General features: G+C 42.9%; 1 long non-coding RNA gene across 1 annotated transcript; it reads right to left on the reverse strand.

The window, feature by feature from the left end:
- Positions 1-3657: 3657 nt before the first annotated feature.
- On the reverse strand, positions 3658-20353 carry LOC128337911 (uncharacterized). Its single transcript, XR_008312468.1, has 3 exons — positions 20247-20353; positions 5501-5645; positions 3658-4825 (listed from the first exon to the last, which is right to left on the reverse strand). It is a non-coding gene; the product is annotated as an uncharacterized LOC128337911 (long non-coding RNA).
- Between the last annotated feature and the right edge of the window lie 2293 nt (positions 20354-22646).

A 22646-nucleotide genomic window follows, 5' to 3' on the forward strand; every position in this document is an offset into this window, starting at 1 on the left:
GTATAGTAATCTCTGCTTATTAGATGCTTAGTAATAAGTATATCCATACTTAAAATCTATACATGTATTAGGATTTAAATATTTAAAGTATAAGGTGTATATCGGTCTACCATACAATGATGAGTACCACTTTAATAGTTCATAGTTATTATTCATATATTATTATTCATATTATTATTCATATTAATTAACACAGAAGGAAGGTTTTGGTAGGAGGGCATTTCTAACCAGTCACATCAATACTGGTGGGGCCTGTTTCTCCATGACTGGATGATGTGTCATATTTGAACAACAACTGACACACCCAGTCTTCAGCATCTCTTTGCACTTGGGTTCAGGGGAAACTTCCATTCCTTCCTCACCTAGATTAAATAAGGCCATAGGTTGAGCTACAGTACTGGTAAGGGCAGGGATTGGGGAAGTAACTTTAGTTTGATTAAGAGGAGAAAATTTTGGTGCATTTATAATATCCACTTTGCATCCAGCATCTGGTAGTGAGGCATAATCTAGGCACTTTCCCACTCATCATCTGAAGAGCTAGAGTCTGTGTCCAACTCACTAAAGTTAGGATATGCAGAACTCTTGGAGTGTGCTGATTTCTCATGTGGCTTATTGATGACTGAAGCACATTCCCTGCTAATAAGCAACAGGGGTATAAGAATAACTTGCCTGTTTTCCTTTTGGACTATCACCTTTCCTCTTAAATACCACATGCATTTTATCTTCCCAAGAAGCTCAGTTGGGAGAATCTTTCTCTCCTGGAAAGAGAATCCAGGATAATATTTCTCTCCAGGAAAGATTCTGAACTAGCAACTGTCTCCATGGTCAAGGGTCATATCATACATTCCCTGGTCATAACTGTTTTCCATAAAAGGTAAAGTGTGCCGTCAAGTCGAATTCGACTCCTGGTGCCCACAGAGCCCTGTGGTTTTCTTTGGTAGAATACAAGAGGGGTAGGGTATGCCTGCACAAATCTCATAAAACAAACCACCAAGATCAAAATATATTAATATCTTCCCCTACTCCTGTCTAAATACAAGAAGCCAATGGACACCAACTTCAATATAACCTGAAGTGTTTGTATTGGTTATTTGAGCTTTATCAGAGCAGTGTGGTTTCTTCTACTTCACACAGCTGCAAATCTTTAAGTGGGGCAGCAAGGTTAGAGGTGAGCCACCTGACTGCCACCCCTTCTGGTGTTGAAGCATTAGGTTCAGGGGCCACAGCTGGCATTGGGGCGCAGACATGCTGCCTTTTGGCCTCTACCAACTGCTAAGCACTATGCACTGAGCAAGGGGATTCTTTTCTCCCTCTGGCTTAGAGTGTGGGAGAGAAAAGAAGACCCAGCTGGCAAACAAAACACTCACCAGTGGGGAGAGGCCATTGGGCTGTGTATCCATGTCCCGATGCTGGCCATGCCTCTTACACTGGTGTTGGAAGCCTGATGACCGAGCAAGCATTTCATTCACTAGCTGGGTGACTGGGTGCAGGTGGGGGGGCGGGGCTTGTGTCCCAAAGCCTTACGTTGTGAAAAGTGAGAAATGTCAGGATCTAATCTTTGGGCTATTCAGTTCTTGTGAGATGAGGTGTAATCTCACAGTTACTTTCTTTGGTAGAATACAGGAGGGGTAGGGTATGCCTGCACAAATCTCATAAAACAAACCACCAAGACCACAGTTACTTCTGCAAACTTGTCCACAACTACTGGGTTGAAAGTCACCTAGGGTACAGTGCCTTTTTTCCAGCCACTTGTAGCTTGTAAAATTATCTGGAGAGGTCCAGTTATGGTTTCCGCCAACTCGGGACTGGGACTTCTCTGTGGCTGCCCCAGGGTTTTGGAATGCACTCCCTGCTGACATAAGAGCACCTCTGTTTGTTTTTAGGAGGACCCTGAAGATATACCTGTTTTCCCAGGCTTTTAACTGAAATTTAAATTTGTTCTTTATCGTGATTTTAATGTTTTTTATTTTAAATGTTTTAATTTGTACACCACCAAGAGATTTTTATATCAGGTCGTAGAGAAATTCAATAATAAATAAATAAAAATAGCATCCACAACATCAGTGGTTGTTTCTTCAGTACATTGTGTTATGTACTGGGTCCATGTTAAAAGGTATTCTAGGTAACTAGCTGACCCCGCACAGAGCATCTGTGCGGCAGTACACTCTCCCCACCTTCAGGCCCAGTTCGTTCTCCCCCCAACCTTCTGCCTCAGTTAGTTCCCCCCCCACACTCTTAAGGCCCTGTTAGTTCTCAACCTTCTGCCCCAGTCTCTTCCGCTGCCCCCACCTTCTGCCCCAGTCTCCTTCCCCACCCCCCACCTTCTGCCCCGGTCTCCTTCCCCACCCCCCACCTTCTGCCCCGGTCTCCTTCCCCACCCCCCACCTTCTGCCCCGGTCTCCTTCCCCACCCCCCACCTTCTGCCCCGGTCTCCTTCCCCACCCCCCACCTTCTGCCCCGGTCTCCTTCCCCACCCCCCACCTTCTGCCCCGGTCTCCTTCCCCACCCCCCACCTTCTGCCCCGGTCTCCTTCCCCACCCCCCACCTTCTGCCCCGGTCTCCTCCGCCGCCCCACCATCTGCCCAGTTTCCTTCCCCACCCCCACCTTCTGCCCCAGTCTCCTTCCCCACCCCCCACGCCGGGCCGAGTGCTCAGAATGTGTGGCTCTCTCCACCCGCCCGCCCCGTCTCCAGCGGGGCCCGAGTGCGGCCGCCAGCCGCCGCCAGCGGGGCCCGAGTGTGGCCGCCAGCTACCGCCAGCGGGGCCCGAGTGTGGCCGCCAGCCGCCGCCTGCGGGGCCCGAGTGCGGCTGCCGCTGCCAGCGAGGCAGAGTGCGGCCGCCAGCCACCGCCTGCGGGGCCTGAGTGCGGCTGCCAGCCTCCAGCCTCCGCCTCACCTCCGCGGTCGGGCACGCCTGGCTCCTCGGCCATGGCCGCCACCGCCGTTCTCCTAGGTGCGCCAGCCAATCAGGCGCCCCCTGCAGCCCAGCCAATCAGCTGGGCTGCCGGGACGCATTTCTCCTGGGCACACCCAGGAGAATTATATATTTAGATACATCAGCATCCACATTCAATTTTTCTGGGTGACTTTTTTACGCTGAAATTAAGACCAGCCAGTTTTACCCATTGCTGGTTATTGAACAGCAGAAGTAAAGATAAAAGTTAAAGGATTATTGCTGTTCAGAGTGAAAAAAGGCATAATAAAAGTAATCTCTGATCTTGCTAGTGACTGCCTGTTTTAAGGCCAGGAATTCTAGTTTTCTTGAGTGCATTTCCCCCCTGCTGCTGTTAATGTGTGTCCGGTGTGGTCATATCACACCAATTTTGAAAGAGCTGTACTAGTTACCAGTGTCTTTCCGGGTCCAATTCAAGGTGCTGGTTTTGACCTTTAAAGCCCTTAATGGTTTGGGCCTGGGATACCTAAGGGACCACCTGCTCTCAAGGCTTGCTGCCCACTTGACAAGGTCATCTGAGAGGGCTCTGCTCCGGGTGCCGACAATGAGGGAGGCTTGGTTGTCATGCAAGCGGGACAGGGCCTTCTCTGTTGCTGCCCCCAGACTTTGGAATGCTCTCCTAGTGGTCATTCGCTCCTTGGACTCCATTATAGTTTTTAGAAAGCTTATTAAATCTTGGCTTTTTATCCAGGCCTTTACTTTTTTTTTTTAATGCTTTTATTAGTATTAAAGGTAGAAACAGAAAAGGTTACATCTCTGAGAATCCAACAAAACCATACATGTTTACAAACAAGATCTTATCCATCTTATCTAAACCATACATAAGAAAGTTACAATAATAGTAATTATATATGTGTACATATAAGGAGTAAGAAATATTAAGATAACAAAACTCGCAAAAACTAAATCTAGTCATCTATGAAGGATATTGAACCTTTCAAAAGAAACTCCCCCTGAACCAATTGATCGCCCAACAACTGAATAGTTTAAAGAGAAGAGAACCAACCCTGCCTTGAGAAAAAAAGTATGGGTAATATAATTAATTCAAGAACAGAACCAAAAATCTGCAGTGTTCTGCAATAAGGCAGTATCCTCATAAGAAATCCACCACTTACTGGTCTACTCAAATGTGGATTTCCCCACTCCAATTTCATCCTTCATCTGATTTAAGACCTATATGAATAATAATTTTAAAAACCTTGAGGATTATTCAAAAACTTCCAGAATCCTGAGTCTAACAAAAAAGGATACATTTTAGAACTTTATAATGTTCTTCAGTGCTAGAGTTAAAAAAAAAAGTTTTAAAAAGTCATAAATCTAATCTTTTCCATCCCTTCTCTGAGTAGTAAATAAAAAACTCATACTATCCAGGCCTTTACATGATTTTTTTATTGCTGCTTCTGTGTGTGTTTATCCATGTACAGTTTTTTATGTTTGTATTTTATATATTTTAAATCAGATTTGTTTTCATATTTTTAGCTTAATACTTTTGTCATTTTTATTATATGTTTTTTAACTTTTGTAAACTGCCTTGGGATTGTTTTTAATGAAAGGCGGTATATAAATTTAACAATAAAATAAAAATAAATGTCCTCAGCCCATACTAGATAAACCAGAGTCAGCTTTCTTGTCATTGAGAGAGAACTGCACCAAGTCCTTTATTAGAGGTATCTACATGTAAAATAAACAGGAATATACATTTGGGTATGCCATATTGGAGGTAACACTAGGTGGGTGAGTCAGTTATCCAATACCAGTTGCTTATTAGCAGTCCAAATTATTGATTGAAAGAAAGATATTGGCCTTGAGATCCTCCTGGACTTGCTAGTTCTATTCTCTTGAGTTGATCTGTTAGACTCATTCATGACAGATCCTAAGGGAGACAAGTCAAAGGGTTTAGGTATTAGAGAGAAATCCTGGATATATTTCCAATAGTAAATAAGAAACCCTAGTAATCTGTGGATTCTCCAATGGTCTTTGGAGGTTATTCCATCAGGGTACAAACTGCCAGAGTGTCAGTGGGATCAATTTGGTAATCTTCAGCAATCTGGTAATCCACAGATCGTCAGCAGACACCGCCATCCCCAAATAGCATACTTCCCTTCTGAAAACAGTTGAGTTTGATGCCATATTATTGCAGCTACTGTAACTCTCTCCTCACATCCTTCTTGCGTTTCTCAAAGTTGCAGCTGTCAACTAGGACATCATCTAAATAGGCTGTGGTGGTCATCCCTGAGTCCTAGGCATTCTTCTATATACTGTACCTCTGGAACACTGCTGGCGCATTAATAATTCCAAATGGGATTCAAATCCATTCATTTGGCTTGGATCCAGGTATTTAAGAGAACCCTTCTTTGTCATGAACCCTCCCACCTATTAAGATTATCTGGAGAGGTCTGGTTACAGCTACCACTGCTGGCTCATTGGGTGGTTACTCAGGACTTGAGCTTCTCTGTGGATTCTCTGGAATGCACTCCCTATCAAAATCAGAGCTTTTCTGTTGCTGCAAACATGCCCTCAGATGTTCAGCAGCTATCAGTAATCTCACCATGTGAAGGCTTGCATGTGGAAGATTTTTGTACTTGTCCAAGAGCAAAATAAAGAGAGTTTTTCCTGGGATTCCACCCTGAGCACAGGGACGTTCAAGCTCTGTCAATAAAAGGGGTGGTGGCGGCAGCGGCAGCATTTTGAACCTACCGATAATACAGAAGGTCAGTTTTAGGAGAAGCCTAGCCAGGCAGCTCAGCAGGGATGATTTAGCATTTCTTTCCCTCACATGAACTTGCTCTGAGACAAAGGCTTTAATTTGATACATTTCCTTTCCCCTAAGCCCACACAATTGACCAGAATTGTAACCCCTAGTGAGATTCACTAGGATCTCCACTTTTCCAGTGTAAACAGAAGGGAATGCATGCTTCATTTTGCTGAAGAAATTGAGTGGAGGTGGATGTATCTTTGGCTGAGCTGCTGCAATGATGTTTTACTACAATGAGATTTTACCAGTTCTGGATGGGGTTGCACTCCCCTTGAAGGAGCAAGTACGCAGCTTGGGGGTACTACTGGACCCGGCTCTGCTTTTGGAAGCTCAGGTGGAGGCGGTGGCCAGGGGTGCCTTTGCACGGCTTCGGCTGGTGCGCCAGCTGCGTCCCTTTCTCGAGAAGGCAGATCTGGCCACGGTTACCCACGCCTTAGTCACGTCACGGCTGGATTACTGTAACGCGCTCTACGTGGGGCTGCCCTTGAAGAATATCCGGAAACTGCAGCTAGTGCAAAACGCGGCAGCGAGGGTTTTATCCAGAGCTGCCCGTTGGGAACATATCACCCCCATTTTGAAAGAGCTGCACTGGCTACCGGTTCGTTTCCGGGTCCAATTCAAGGTGCTGGTTTTGACCTTTAAAGCCCTAAACGGTTTGGGCCCGGGGTATTTGAGGGACCGCCTGCTCCCAAGGGTTACTGCCCGCTTGACGAGGACATCTGAGGGGGCCCTGCTCCGGGTGCCGACAATGAGAGAGGCCCGGCTGTCGTGCACTCGGGACAGGGCCTTCTCTGTTGCTGCCCCCAGACTCTGGAATGCTCTCCCAGTGGCCATTCGTTCCTCGGACTCCATCATGGCTTTTAGAAAGCTTGTAAAGATTTGGCTTTTTACCCAGGCTTTTACATAATCGTTTTTACTGCTGCTTCTGGGTGTTTTTATTTGTTGTATTGTTTTATGCCTGTTTTTATATGTTTTTATACTCTTAGCATGTTGTTTTTATTGTGTTTTTATTGTATGTTTTTAACTTTTGTAAACCGCCTTGGGGCTATATTTTAACGAAAGGCGGTATAAAAATGCAAAAATAAATAAATACATACATACATACATACATACAACTTCAGTGACGTAGCAGTTGGTCACATATTCCATTTTGTATGAGCGGACAAGCATATTTACAGTCAAAACATAATCTTCTAAGGATAACTGAAAATGGCACTTGATCCATCCCTCATAGGATTTTGGAGTCCCATTTCCTATTTTCTGTTCCAACTTGCTTATTTCTAGCAACTTTCCAAGCTTCTAAAGGAGCATTTCTGAAAGATAGCTAAATACCATCTATTTTTATGCCACTTATTTATACCCTGCCCCTCCAGTACCCTCCTGCTCAGGGCGGCTCACAACAGTAATAAAATAGATACAATGTAAAATAAAAGATTAATAGTCAAACCATTAAAAAGACCAGGCTAAAACCACAATTAAAAGTACATTTTTAAAAACAAACTTCAAATTAAAATTAAAAATTATTAATAAAAAGCTAAAAACAGGACTATAAAAACTAAAGAATCTACCAGATAGCACCAGCAGATAAAACAATAAAAAGCCTCTTTAAAAAACTGTGTTTGTGTTTTTTTTAAAACATTGTGGGAGAGAGCATGGCGAAGCTGAGCGGCCACAACCAAAAAGGCAAATCTCTAGTCCCTGCCAGCTGGATCTCTGTTAGTGGTGGGGCCATGAGCAGGACTTGAAATGCCAATTGGAGGGCCCTGGCAAGTTCATATGGGCAAATGAGACCCAACAGGTACCCTGGCCCCAAGCCATGTACAGTTTTAAAGGTCAAGACCAGTACCTGGAATCTAGCCCAGAAGCAGACCGGTAACCAATGAAGCTGCTGCAGGATGAGTGCAACACTCATGAAGCAACTTGCGCCCACAAACATCCTTGCAGCAGCATTCTGGACCAGCTGAAACTTCTGAACTTTCTTCAAGGGCAGCCCCACATGGAGCATATTGCAGTAGTCCAGTTGGGATGCCATTCACACTTGTGCCCCTTGTGAGATTGTTTTAGCTGGGGATATGTTTATTTTTGGTTTGATAGCTATATTGTTACATAGGGCCTTACCTAGGTGGTTGCTAAAGGGTGTGGCTGCTGCTGAGGCTTCTGTGCAAGGGAGAAAAAAGAGCTGAGAGAAGAAAAGCTGCCTAAGGCTGGACAGGGAGAGCTGGTCAATTAAGGAGAGGAGGGGAAATATGGCTGAGGTCACCAAGAGGCCACTTCCTCTAGGAAAGCCTAGAAAAGTGCTGAAGGGAGAGGACTCGCGCCCAGGGCAATGTTTAGTAGGAGCTTTCTGAGGTGACAGCCTGATAAATATTTGTTACAGTAACAGCATAAGAAATTACAGCCCAACTTCTGGCTGTTGGGAGAAAAGAAAACAAACAAAAGCAACTAATGATAGAAGTTTAAGGAAGAAATTCTGAATGAAAATGGAAATTTGGCCCTCGAGTTATAACAAACGGAGTGACTGGACCTCTCAAAGTCAGAGCCGTAACAAGGAAGACACCTGGAACGCCATGTACGTGTATATTATTTCACAACTAAAGAAAAAAAACTTATATCCTGCTTTGTTGAAATAGAAGCTATACTTTTAAAAGAGTGACATTTTTTGTTATTCCATTCCGTGCTCATAAGCCAAACCAGCTACTGAGGAAGGAAATTATTCTGCTTAAAGAGGAAACTGTAGATCATGATTATGGTGGCTGTAAAGATCAGGAGATCTTTCCCCACATCCCTGTATCCCACAAAGCTGTTTTGACTAGGTTGAGGAAACACCAAACTACAGTATATTTCTCACCAAGTGGAATAGTCTGACTTTCTGCTAAAGGGTGAAGTGACAGGCATAAGTAGCCTCCGCCACATCCAGCTGCACATGTAGGACCTTGATCATATTCTTGTTTTAAGTCTGTGCTGTCTGGTTGCAGCAGTGGTCCGTACTAACAAGCTGGAGGAGTGAAAAATGAGTCCCAGCTGCTTGGGCATTGGCAGTCACTCTTCTGCTGCCTTCTCGTCCCACTCTGACTGTAAATAAGCCATGCAGGTTGGTCATTCATCCAGTAAAGGTAAAATGTTTCATCAAGTGGGTGTCAACTCCTGGCGACCCCAGAGCCCTGTGGTTGGTTGTAACTGAGGGCCCCAGAGCCCTCAGTTACAACCAACGGTTGGGCCAGAAGGCAGCAAGAGAGTGGCTGCTGGGATTCATTTTCTGCCCCTACAGCTTTTAGTAGGAGCCATTACTATCTGGTCACTTTGGAGACCTTCTGCCATTTCCTGCCTGTTTTCCTGAGATAACCTTGCACTACACACTTCCTGGTAGTGTTCTTCATTTTCACATCAGAAACAATGCATGCAAGTGACTCAGTCTGCTGACAGGTTCTGCAACCCATTCTTTGATATTGTCTCTTCTTTTCTCATAACTAGCACTTCTTATCCATTCTTTCTGTTTCTTGTTTTATAATTGGCATTTTTTGAGCAGCTTGCTTTAAAAGTATGACTTAACCTTTAACCTTAATTTCTTCAAGGCTGATTTTCAGTTCCCTCATCTCATTCAGCAAGGCATTGCTCTTGCTCAATGAAACATGCTTCCTTGCTTAGTCAGAGAACTGAGTGTTGCACAGTTGGACTCTTCCCTGTCTTGGAATAGGTCCCACTTCCCCATTTCTGTTTCTTTTCTCATTCTTCAGTGTCCGGGTTTTTTTTTTAAATTAAAAAAAGTAATCTGTGACATGGTTGTCCTTTAAATGAGATTACATCAAAAGCCAAATATCACTCTGGAGTCCTATCAGGAAAGAGTGGAGTAGCATTTTTGTACAAGCTCAGGATAATAGACTTTAGGTCAGTGTCTGGCTCTTATGAGGCTAACAGCACTTTTGCTGTTGTCGTCGTCACAAATCCAGTAGTCTAACAAGGAAATCTTGGGGTGTCTCTTGTCTTAGGGTTCTTGAACTGCTTTTACTACTACTACTACTACTACTACTACATTTATATCCCGCTCTTCCTCCAAGGAGCCCAGAGCGGTGTACTACATACTTAAGTTTCTCTTTCACAACAACCCTGTGAAGTAGGCTAGGCTAAGAGAGAAGTGACTGGCCCAGAGTCACCCAGCTGGTATCATGGCTGAATGGGGATTTGAACTCGGGTGTCCCTGGTCCTAGTCCAGCACTCTAACCATTACACCACACTGGCTCTCAGAAATGCTCAGGAAGTCGCACACAATCTTTACTGTGGTCCTCCATGCATTCACACTAATGGGAACTGTGCCTGTGCAGTCAATCCTTTGTTGAAACTTCTCAATATATAGTAATAACAGCAGGTTGGGTTGGGTACAATCAAGGAGTATCGTGGAGTATGTATGTTTTGAATTATTATAGCAATGGTTCATATGTATAGTTATTGTGAATCACACAGATGGGCAAGCGGGAAATCAGTATTTACTTATGTGTAGAATTAGATTAATGAATGCAATTTGAATGTAAAAGCTATTGTAAAATCCAATTAAATTTAAAATGCAAAAGAAAGAAAGAAAGAAACTTCTCAACCTCCACAAGAAACTCTGAAAATGCCCGTACATTACTATTGTGCCTATTAGGGGATGGCATTTAGAGTGACAGGTCCTTAGTTTCTTTCGAAGCACACTGCAAAAGCAGCAAGGCGGAGGGGGGGAATTTTTCCCCTTCGGAATGTATTTCTGTAGATACAGAACAGATGTGGTTATTTCAGTGTCTAGTGACTACTTGTCACTACCAATGGTGCACTCTTTTACATGAATGGCTCCTTCAGTCTTGTTGCCTCAAAACCCATCATCGCCATCTCAAAAGGAGGAATTTGCAATTCTAAAAACTCCATCAATGTGTGAGCCTTGCTCAGTGTCATGGGTCCTGGATCAAGTTCACGATCCTCAAAGCTTTGGATGGACATCAAGAACATCATCTGAGAGTCTCATCATTATTGACCTCGGGTTATTTCTTTTGCAGGTAAATACTGGCATTACAAGAGTTCCTTAGTCCCTCCTCCTCAGGGTTAGGAAACCCCTTCAAGGTCTTCAGTGTGGATTTGCTCATTATGAATGTCCGTTTTCCCCATCTTCATGTGCAGGTAAGACGTGCTTGTACTATCTGGGACATTTTGGCTATTCTCCATCCTATCTTGATGTCAGCCCTTGGTACAGAGAGTCAGATCACCATTTAGACCTACCCAGTTAATTCCACAGCATGGTAGGGGAGCAACCTAAATTCACAATATAACCTCCAGATGGAGAGGATTCTATCTTCCAAAAATCTGGAACAACAACTACTTATTATGTTGCACAGTCCTTCCACATTGACAGCTGCAATCTTTTCTACAAGGATAATGATATCTATTCTAGTGTTCTGTCATCATTGAACCACTTGGGCCAGGGTATTTAAGAGAGTGCCTTCTTCTTCATGAACCCTGCTGCCTCATTTAGAAGCGACCCAAATCTGGGCCTTTTCTAGCATTACCCCAAGACTCTGGAATGCACTGCCAAATGAATTCAGAATCTCCCCATCTCTGGTTGTTTTTAAATGACTTTTGAAAAGACACTTGTTTTATCAGGCTTTTAGCTTGTGATGTTTTAAAGTCTTATTATGATAATTTTAATCTGTTTATATGATTTTTAGGTTATGGTTGTTTGATTGGATTGTAAACCACCCTGATATTTTATATAGGGCAGTATATAAATGTGACAAATAAATAAATCATTAATGCTTCTCCCTTCAATGTCTACATCAATATTGGCATCACTGCTACAAGGGACAGAGCCTGAAGCTGAGATCAGCATTTGTGCTTGAATCAGCTTCTGAAGAGTCTTACATTTCAGAAGACGATTCAACTTAAACAGAAAACCTGTCAGAACCCTTTGCTGGTGAAGCAGTTTTAACCCAAAGTTCTGCTGAGAAACTAAAGAACTAAAACTTACTGTACATATCTCAGAGATGGCAATGGCATTGGGACTACCAATAAAAGAATCTTTCTTGCCTATTGAGGATCCTGGGTTTAAATTTGTTCACATGTCCTCCTCTTGTTCTGCAGCTATGCCTGTGCTACCTGCGTTAATTTTTATTTATTTTATTTAAAATATTTATACAGTACTTGATCCCTCCAGTGCACTACTGCTTGGGAAGCTTACAACAGTAATAAAATGGATGCAATATAGAACAATTTAAAAAACTAATGATTTTTTTTTTAAATCAAGACCATGCTAAAACCACAATTAAAATGATAAATTTTAAAATCTTTGAAATTAAAAGTTATCAATAAAAGCAAAATACTAAGAAAACTACCAGATACTGTATAAGCAGCAGATAAAATATTTAAAAGCCTCTCTAAAAAGATGCATCTTCAGTTGTTTCTTAAAAACACTAAGAGAACAGCATGGTGAATCTCTTCCAGGAGGGTGTTCCAAAGTCCAGGGGTCACAACCAATAAGGCTCCTCCCTAGTCCCCACCAGCTGGATCTCCATTCATGGCGGAGCCATGAACAGGGCCCGAGATGATCAACCCTGGCAGGTTCATATGGGCGAATGCGGTTTGACAGGTACCCTGGCCGCAAACCATGCGTGTAGGGCTTTAAAGTCCTAGACCAGCACCTTGAATCTAGCCCAGAAGCAGACTGATAACCAGTGAAGCTGCCACAGGATGGCAGTAACACTCATAGAGCAGCTTGCACCCATGAGCATCCTAGCTGCAACATTCTGGACCGACCAGCTGAAGCTTCTGAACCATTTTCAAATGCAGCCCCATGCGCATTGCAGTAGTCCAATCTGGACGTCATCAAAGCATGAGTGATTGAGATCAGGTCTGACCAGCTAATGGAGCAGCTAAACAAGCTTGGGCAATGCCATCACCTGTTCCACCGACCCCCAGGAATCTCAAGAGCATGTGCAGAGTGCAAGAAGAAAATTGAATGTTTTATTTAAACACCCAACTAATTTGATGGTGACAAGGTTAATAAAAACCAATGGGGTGTTGTTGTTGTTTTGTTTTTTTAATGGGTTTTTTAAAATTTGATTTTTTAAATTTAACTTGAATTTCAATTTTTAAAAAAAGTTTATTTTAAAAAAGGAACCTAGGTCAAATATATAATGAATATTAATTGTAACTTCTAATTATTTTATATGAACTTGCTAATAGCATTACATAAGGATGCGAGAAAACTGGTCTGATCAATCCTATTCTGCAGGTGGTGTACATGCAGCACGCGCACACACACGCACACACACACACTCACTGTCAAGCCCTTTCCCCCCACCCCCCCTGCTCTCTCTCTCAAAGTGCCAAGAAAAAGAAGGCCAATACATGAACAGAGGGTTTGACGCGATGGAGTAGATCTGAGCAACGAATCTGGAAATAATGCAAGGGATAGGGAAGGAGAATACAAAGTGAAAACAAAAGTGAACAGAACATACAGTATTCATGAAGTCCTGAGGAAACGTTTTCCAAGTGTATCCTCCATTGTAGAAGGGAAACACCTATCATGGCTGCAGGCCTTGTTTGGGAATATTTTAATGACATTTCTGTACCTGTGGATAGGACAGGTACATATCTCTGAATATGTATTAAGGTTATATTAGTCAACAAGAATGTATTTTTACTTTTAAAAAAAGATGATTAAATATAATCTTCTCGACTAGTGAGTTAAATAATTAAAATTGAGTCCTTCTGCGAAGTGATTTAAGTCATGATTTAAATCAATTTGATTTACGGTAAATCAAATCAACCCTAACGACTCAGGAAGTCAGGGCCCGAGTCAGACATTTACCTTCTTTAGGTAATGCAACTCATCTCATCCTCATAGACCAGTTACATATCTACTTGAGCTTGTCCTTGCCAAATTGAGAAGGGCATTTGCCTTGGTACACTTGAATACGCTGCCCTCAGCTCTCTTAAAAACCCTTAGAGGGTCGTTATCTTTGTATTCCTTTTTCTCAATGATTATGCCCATGTCAGTCAGGAGCAGTTGAGATGATTGATCATATGTTGCTTCACTGTTTGTTTTACGAGATATTTGGCTAGCACTTTTGTCACCTATTTTGTTTAGATTCCTAGATAGGCCATCAGCCTTTTATGTGTCTCTCCTTTTGGCTGACAGTGATATTAATGTTTCCATCAAAGTGACAAAATTTTGCTACATTGCAAGCTGTGTAAGGAAGCAATTGATAAAATAATTAATGTTGATTGTACTATATTGTTATATTGTAATTGGTGTTTTGTAAGAAAGTACTGGCAGAATCATGATTGCTGGAGGTTACTACTTATCTATTGTGCTGTACTTTGTCTGGTCAATGACTGAAATAAAGATTCCATTCCATTCCGTTCCAAATCAACCCTGGATGGTGTTCAAGCATGCTTCTTCCCAAAGATTCCAACAGTAACATGCCACTCCAGTAGACAGAGAGGGTCACATGCTGGGTGGTATGGGATACCGATTTTACTCTATATAATCTTTAGGTGTCTATGTAGCTAATTATATGCATGACTATGTATCATTATCACCTATGGGAGCTACAGCAGTCTCTATTACAAGACATAAGAGAGAGAATCTTGTAAGAAGAGGGCTTGTTCAGCATTCAGACATTATATTAGAGAAACTGAAGTCTAAATGTCTACCCTTAATTTATCTATTTTTCACCAGGTCCTCCTTTTTAAAGGAAATATAGATGCTCAAAGATTTTGTTGGTTTTGACACCCAATTTAATTCATACTTCTGAGATAAATCTTCCTTCTATTCTCTTGGGACATTACTTCCTAATAAACCTGTTTTTGCAAAAGCCACTGTAGATGGGGATTCTAGGAGTTGTAGTCAACAACATCTGGGAATCTCTGTTAGAGGAGACACTGGTTTGCACTCCCATTACATTAGAATTGGATCTTATTGAAATAGCAAGATTGTCAGTACTAATTATAAATAGCAGGGCAAGCAGTAGACGCACCTAACTGGTCCCTCTTTTTGTCTGAAACGTTTAGCTGAAACATTTACTTGTTATCCTAGCTACTTGTATCCTAGCTTCTGAGTGTGCGTATATCAACAAAAAGGAAATGCTAATATTTTCTCTTTTAATAGCATTAACTAATATAATAATATAAAGTAAAAATAACTAATGAATCTAATATAATTAATATAACTAAACACTGGCAAAATAATTTTATGCTGCTGAGTAAGCACTTTCTCTATAAACTCAAAATATCATTTGGATAAATTTTACAGTTAAAGTACCATTAAAAAGAATTATAGTTACACAAAAAATACCTAGATCTTGACTTCAAAACCTCCAAGCCTTTAAAACTCCCTAAAATAATACATATATATATATATATATATATATATATATATATATATATATATATAAAGCTTTTTTCTAAAACATTAAATAACTACAGGCATAATAACAAAATTTTCATTAATAGATTAGAGGGAAAGAAAATTCACATTTCCTTTCAGACAAGCTGAAAATTCCTTTCCCAGCCCCAAGAATCCACCAGCCTTGTCTTCTTAAAGTCGTCTTCTTCTACACTCTTCCTGAATTGACCCAGCCAGTTAATTCAGTTGTTTAAAGCCTGACCATTTAATCAAAATGCACACCAATTGTGAGAATATCCCTTAATAGTATATAATCCAAGTGAACATACATTTCTTAATAGTCTGTAATCCTTATTGTTTGATGTTCAGTACTTTTATGATCCCAATTGGACTAAATAATTCAGAGTAATCCAATCTTTAAGAAGAAAGAAAAAGGAGAATTTCCATCCAGACTCCAAATGTGGTTTTTGCACTCCCTCTTGTGGTATAAATCAGTCTTGGTATTTGTAATCCAACCAATCTCACACAAACCAATAACTTGCTAGAGATGGGTATGTATTCTTTAAAAATATAAAATAAGCAAAGAAAGAAAAAAGCCTCATCCAAAAATTAATCCTTCCATCCCCCATAATATTTATTTCAAGCTTAAGTCTAATTAAAAGGTTCTAATGAACGGAGAGACCATCTCTGTCTCTTCATCTTGGCATATCTCCAGACTTGTCAGTAATTTTCCACTCCACTCCAACTACTTCCTGGCCGTTCCAGCCAAGAGAGGGAGAAAAGCAGCCCCACCTTCTTTCCAAAATGCATGTAAAATGTTTTTCTGATACTTCAGTTTTAACTCTCTGACTTCATTTAATGCATTTCGTATATCTTTCAGTTCTTACCTGTTCAGAACACCCATTAATGAGAGGAGAGAAAGTGAAAGTACCCAATTTACAGCCAGTTATAAAATCAGCAGTTTCTGAGTACTCGGGAGAGGCCAAACACAGCAATAGAAAGATGTCCTTGAGAACAGGCCCCGCTGAGCCTTAAGGCTCTGTTCAGGAGTTGGAGTTCAACTCCTGAAGTGGCCGCATGGCCCCTTCGGGAGCTAAACTAAGGCTGGCACTGCTTTCACAATGCAGCCAGGAGTGGCTTAGTTTAGCTCCCAAAGGGGCTACATGGCCCCCACTCAGAAGTTAAACCAGCACCCCCATGTTTGACATCAGATGCGTGGGCAGGGTCTCGGGGCTGCGAGGCGCAGCCCTTGATTGGGCACAGCCCGGGTTCTTTGAACCCATTCGTCCAATGGTGACTCCCACTCTGCTTTAGAATCTTACAGTTTAAAAAGTTCAAAGCAGTTTGACAAAGAAACAGAAGGCGGGGGGGGGGGGACTTACAGTTTTGGTATGCGACAGATCTTAAATCAGCTAATGATAAAATGCTGGCTTATTCCACAAGAGCGTCCAGCTTATTATAAAGACGAGAGGATCTAAATTGCTCCGGGGTGAGATTATACCACTCCCCCGAAGCTAAGTTTACTGCCCTCTACACATTAGATCACTGACTATTGTCAGGATACCTTTATTCTTGTGATTAGCAGAGAAGTGAATCTTCTTACTCCTCTTCAGATTGCCATATTTAGTGGAAGGCCTCTGGTTCCCTATCAATGAGGTTCAGAACTTCAAAGCGGTTCCTGATATACTCCTTGAAAATGGTGGGTACATTCTCAAGAATGTAAAAAACCCCAACTTCAAGTATATGCTGATGGGATCTGAGCTGTCGGTGACTGACCAGGAGAGGGATCTTGGGGTCGTGGTGGACAGCTCGTTGAAAGTGTCGACTCAATGTGCGGCAGCTGTGAAAAAGGCCAATTCCATGCTAGGGATCATTAGAAAGGGGATTGAAAATAAAATGGCTAATACAGTGGTCCCTCGACTTACAAACTACTCGACATAAGTATTTTTCGAGTTACAAACAGCAGTTTTAGATCCGGTTTTAGATGCGGTTTTTTCGACTTACAAATTTTTAGATGGGGTTTCCTCGACTTACAAATTTTACATGCGGTTTCCTTGACTTGCCTGCCTGTTTACTGCCTGTTTATTCTTGAAAAGAAATGTTCCTGTGCAGTTTGCAAGCCTTACTGGGGGTCTGGGTCTTTTTTCTAGGCTCCGGAACGCATTAATCCGTTCCCAATGCATTCCTATGGGAAACCGCTTTTCGACTTACGAATTTTTCGACTTACAAATGTGCATTCGGAACGGATTAATTTCGTAAGTAGAGGGACCACTGTATTATAATGCCCTTATACAAAACTATGGTGCAACCACACTTGGAGTACTGCGTACAATTCTGGTCACCACATCTTAAAAAGGACATTGTAGAACTGGAAAAGGTGCAGAAGAGGGCAACCAAGATGATCAGGGGCCTAGAGCACCTTTCTTATGAGGCAAGACTATAACACCTGGGGCTTTTTAGCTTAGAAAAAAGACAACTACGGGGAGACCTGATAGAGGTCTATCAAATCATGCATGGTGTGGAGAATTTGGAGAGAGAGAAATTCTTTTCCCTCTCACACAACACTAGAACCAGGGGTCACTCCATGAAATTGATTGCCAGGAGGTCTAGGACCAACAAACGGAAGTACTTTTTCACACAATGCGTGATCCACTTGTGGAACTCTCTGCCACAGGACGTAGTGACAGCCAACAACCTGGATGGCTTTAAGAGCGGTTTGGATAACTTAATGGAGGAGAGGTCCATCAATGGCTACTATTCGGAGGGCTGTGGGCCATCTCCAGTCTCAAAAGGCAGGATGCCTCTGAGTACCAGTTGCAGGGGAGTAATGGCAGAAGAGAGGGCATGCCCTCAACTCCTGCCTGTGGCTTCCAGCAGCATCTGGTGGGCCACTGTGAGAAACAGGATGCTGGACTAGATGGGCCTTGGACCTGATCCAGCAGGGCTGTTCTTATGTAATAATATTGTGGAAGCTGGATACCTTTGTTTTTCTGCTTTAACTTGCACATGAGCAGTTCGTGACCTGTTCCACAATCGGCCCTCGACCACATCTTTGCTGCTACCAGTAATACTGTATGCTTATCTAGCACAAAACCCGTTTGATCTTTCTGTATATATTTGATGAGTATGTTATTCAATCTGTTTGCTAAAATTGCTGTATATCTCTTGTAATCCATTCCAAGATTCGTACCAACTGATTATGTATACATTTTCCAAAAAGTTAAACCAACGATTCCAAAAGGTCAAAAGACAACTGGTTCTAGAGTTTAATTTGCCTTTCATTTATCAATAATCTTGATTACCACTTCTTGTAAAATAGGAATATTTAATCTCATCATGTAAGACCAAGTTGTTAATTTCCCACGGGAAATGAGGTCTAGAATTTGATGTTTCCAAATTTTAAAAAACTGGAGCATGATCTGATAGCCTTGGGACCAGTATTTGTTCCAACCACTTGTCTTGTTAGATTAAAAGATGTTAATATGAAATTAATACATAAATAGCTTTGATGGACTGCTGAAAAAGTCAACTTTCGGATATGAAATAACACCAAATATCATTCTTTTACTTTGGGACTGAAATAACCAGAGGCGTATCTAGGGAAAATAGTGCCTAGGGCAAGCACTGAAATTGCGCCCTTGTCCAAACAGGAATGATGGGACTTGTAGTCAACAATATCTGGAAATCCCTGTTAAAAGGAACACTGTACCATCTAGGCATGGTTGTTGATCAAAACCTGAAAACATGAGCCATCTCTGTAAAAGACTTAGAACAACAGTCAGGAGTTACGTGAGGATTCCAAGTGTCATTTTCTCTGTTTCATCTCATTCTTTTTAAAAAACATGACTTTGTCCTAGACTAGAGGATCACCTGCCCAAATAGCCACTAGCAAAATAGGGGAAGAAGAAGGTGGTGGTGGTGTGTGTGTGTGTGTGTGTCTATAAACCAGTGAATGATTTCTGCCAGCCTTTGTCTTATGGTGACTGTTGGCTCATGATGGGGTATATGTGCATTCACCACACTAGTGCTTACTTTGACACCAGGAGGGAGGAGGATACATTAGTTTGCCACACTAGATAGAGGAATTTTCAACAGGAGCAGACAGCGCAGTTCTGCCAGGGCCAAAACAAGCCCCTGCCCGACTAAGAAATCATTGTAATTTGCCCCTTCCCATCACAAGCAGTGTGCTGTTCTTTTATTATTGATTCTAAATCTCAGATATCCCAGTCATGGATGGAAAATTCAAGGTCAGTTTACAAGAGACACATTTTCTACATGGAAGTTTCATCTGTGCAGGTGTTGTGCAGAAACCCATGTGTAGTGACTGCCAGGGGCATAGCAAGGTTGGAATGGGCCAAGGTGAGATTTTAAAATGGGCCACCAGCCCCTCAATGTCCAGGGCCTCCACACATCCCAGGCCCCCAAGGATTTAAGTCTGATATTTCAAAATAAGTATGCTGCCTAGAAATACATTTCACTGAATACACACACGGACACTTCACAATATATAGTGATATACATTGAGTACTATATATTTGTGCTACTTTTAATGCCTAGAACACACCAGAAACACTAATTATTAAAATGGCCTCCTCGCTGCAGATTAGCAAAGGAGACTTTCAACCATGCAGGGGGTGAGCCTATGTTTGTTTTCTCAGAATTCTTGAACAAATTCAGTAAAGTTTGATTCCAGGAGGTTTTTCACATGAGGCTTTTAAAGCGCTTTAACACACATCTCCTCTGGAATGGAGGTGCTGCATTCACATGTTGGCCAGATGTACCCTGAAGTCCTGTGAGTTATTGGAGAGCAGTTCACACACAAGAAAAATAAAATAAAATAAAAACACAACACATGCTTCACAGTTCTCACTCAGACCTTCTGGGTTGCAAAACTACTTGAACATAAGTGCATTTATACATGAATGAAAGAATATAATATTGTTTGTTCCAGAAGTTTTTGTAATTTTCTGCCATGAAACAAGCAACAGGCCTTTTTAGATAGTAAAAAGCCAGAAATTTAAAGCCAGAAATTTTTCAATCTGTTTTAAATTAAATATTCAGAGACTTCTCAGTCTCTCCCCACCCCCCATATCAAAGCCCTATGGCAAGCAGATCCCTATATACCTGGGGTGGGTGGGGGGTAACCACAAAAAGGAATTCACAGTCTACCTTGCAAAAGCTGTGTTGGATGGTCTGGGCAGAGAGTCTGCTGCAGAGAACTCTTCCATCCTGCCTCCTTCCTGGCTTGCGGGGGAATGCCAAGTCCAGGCTTCAGGGAGGCCTACAGGGAGGCCTCTCTGGAAGCCCCGCCCACCTGCCAATCAGCTGAGAGGCGAGAAGAGAAGAAGAGCTCTCTGCAGTTTGTAGTAGGAGTATGCACGGTTTTGGTCCGGCACAATAGAAAAGACCGCCGGACCGGTCCGGAGATCCAGATGGGCGGGGGACTGTAACTTTAAGCGGGGTGGTGGTGGTAGTACTTACCCCCCTCCCGCCGCTCTTCCTCCAGCGCTGTTCCTTTGAAGAATCTTCTTGGGGTGGCAGAGTTCCTCCCTGCCGCCCCTGCCCCCGTCGTCGTTCCTTAAACTCCAAAAGAGACGAGCGCTAGCGGCACATACATCACGGCACGCGCGCGGCAGCATCAGAGACGAGCGCGTACACCGCGCAGGGCGCATGTGCGCCGCTTGCGCTCGTCTCTTTTGGACTTTAAGGAACGACGACGGGGGCAGGGGGGGCAGGGAGGAACTCTGCCGGCCCAAGAAGATTCTTCAAAGGAACAGCGCCGGACGGGGAAGAGCGGCGGGGGGGGGGAGTACTACAACCCCCCAGCTTAAAGTTACAGTCCCCCCCATGCCGGACCTGGGGGGACTACGGACCATGCACACCCCTAGTTCGCAGGCCTCTGGGATCCTAGGCCAGAGCCGGAGGGCAAGGCAAGCAGGATGGCAAGTGGCTGAGGGGCCCTGGTGCCAGGCCGGTGGGCAATCGGGTGGGGGTGGCAGGAACTGGTGTGGTGCTCCCTCCTCAGTGGTGCCTAGGGCACGTGCCCTGGCTGCCCCCCCAAGTTCCACCCTTGAATGCAGGGGGTGTGCCTTTCTCTTGACAAGATGCATCCTTTCTTGCCTCCTTGCAGGCACTGTCTTGGTTAGGTGTGCATTGGCTTGTGATATCCATGCTGAGATCTGATTTGGCAATCTTGCTGAGCCAAGGCAAAGGGATGTGTATTAGTTGCTAGTCAACAGCAAGGGACTTTCAGCTGCTGTTTTGTGGGCTCCCCGACCCCTGGGCCAAATATCCCATTTACTTTTGGAGTTGGCCCTGGGCTGGCATATATTGATACAGATATGAACTATTCTCTATCAGAAGAAAAGAGAGAGAGAGAGAAACTATTTGCTAAATGTGCTTTCAAAATTTAGCCATCTGGTCTTGGCAAAATAAGGAAATTCTATAAAAGTAGTTCCATTTTTATTAAGGGGCATCCAAAACAGTCATATCTCCTGGAGCTGTTTATTTCTCTTAAGTTAAAACAATTAGTAGACTAAATGTTGGTCACTCTGGCCAGGAAATTGACTCCTTTTAAGAAAATCAATGTATGACCATCCAGTTAGCATAATGTTAATAAAATGTAATAATGGTGTCAGGATTACAGAAACTCTCTCTTCACTTTTAAAAGAAAACTGACCTTGAAGATTGGATGATATTCCTGAATCATTGCCAGAGTATCAAGCTTGTTGCCTAGAGCTGTCTGAATCAGGCGCACCATTTGTCTGAAACATCACCTCTTTGGATTACTGCATTCATGGGCACAGCACTGCCATGGTGATGTGTTGTTCTAGGTGCAAGCACTCAGCCCATGTATCCCATTAAGAAGACATCTTCTGTTGATTCTAATGATTCTTCTCAGTGCATGCACAATGAGCCTCAAGAGCAAACATATTCTTGTCCTTACACTTGACCATCTTTAACGGCTCTTAGAGATGGTCAAGGACAGGCATTCGACCACTGAGTTGTGTAGCTAATGCAGTGGTCCCTGCATTGCTGTCTTATTTCATTGTCATATCAAATCTAACATCTGCAGTGACAAGTGCTCTCTTTCCTTCTTCTCTCTTCTCCGGCAGAAAAACAGCCTGGAGGCTAAAGGTCTAATCTCATTGCTGATCCTGCATTTGGGAGGAGGCCTGCTATGTAGGGGGCCTCTTCACTCTCTTTCCCTGAAGTATCAGCAAGGATGGATTGCCCTGGGTGGAGGTCTGATACAGAGCTCTCATGATATAAAGGGTTCTTCTGCCTTGGGTTCTTCTGCCAGAGTACAAGCAAGGCTGGAAGGTGGCCTGATATGCAGGCTGCCTTTTTTGGTTCTTTCCTGTCATGCTCTACAGAGAGCCACCCCCACGGCTTTTCTTCCTGCAAAGGAAATGGAGGTGCCGCCTCCTAGCTGTTCCCCCAGGGCCAAATCAGTCACTCAGTTTGACTCCGCCTGGATCTAAGCCTCCAGCTGCTGCTTTGGCTCTTGGTGGAAAATAACGAGGGCTGGAGAATAACATTTGGCCTCGAACTTGGGACTTCCAGCTG

Source organism: Hemicordylus capensis, chromosome 1 (genome assembly GCF_027244095.1).
Source record: "Hemicordylus capensis ecotype Gifberg chromosome 1, rHemCap1.1.pri, whole genome shotgun sequence".
NCBI classification, from domain to species: domain Eukaryota; kingdom Metazoa; phylum Chordata; class Lepidosauria; order Squamata; family Cordylidae; genus Hemicordylus; species Hemicordylus capensis.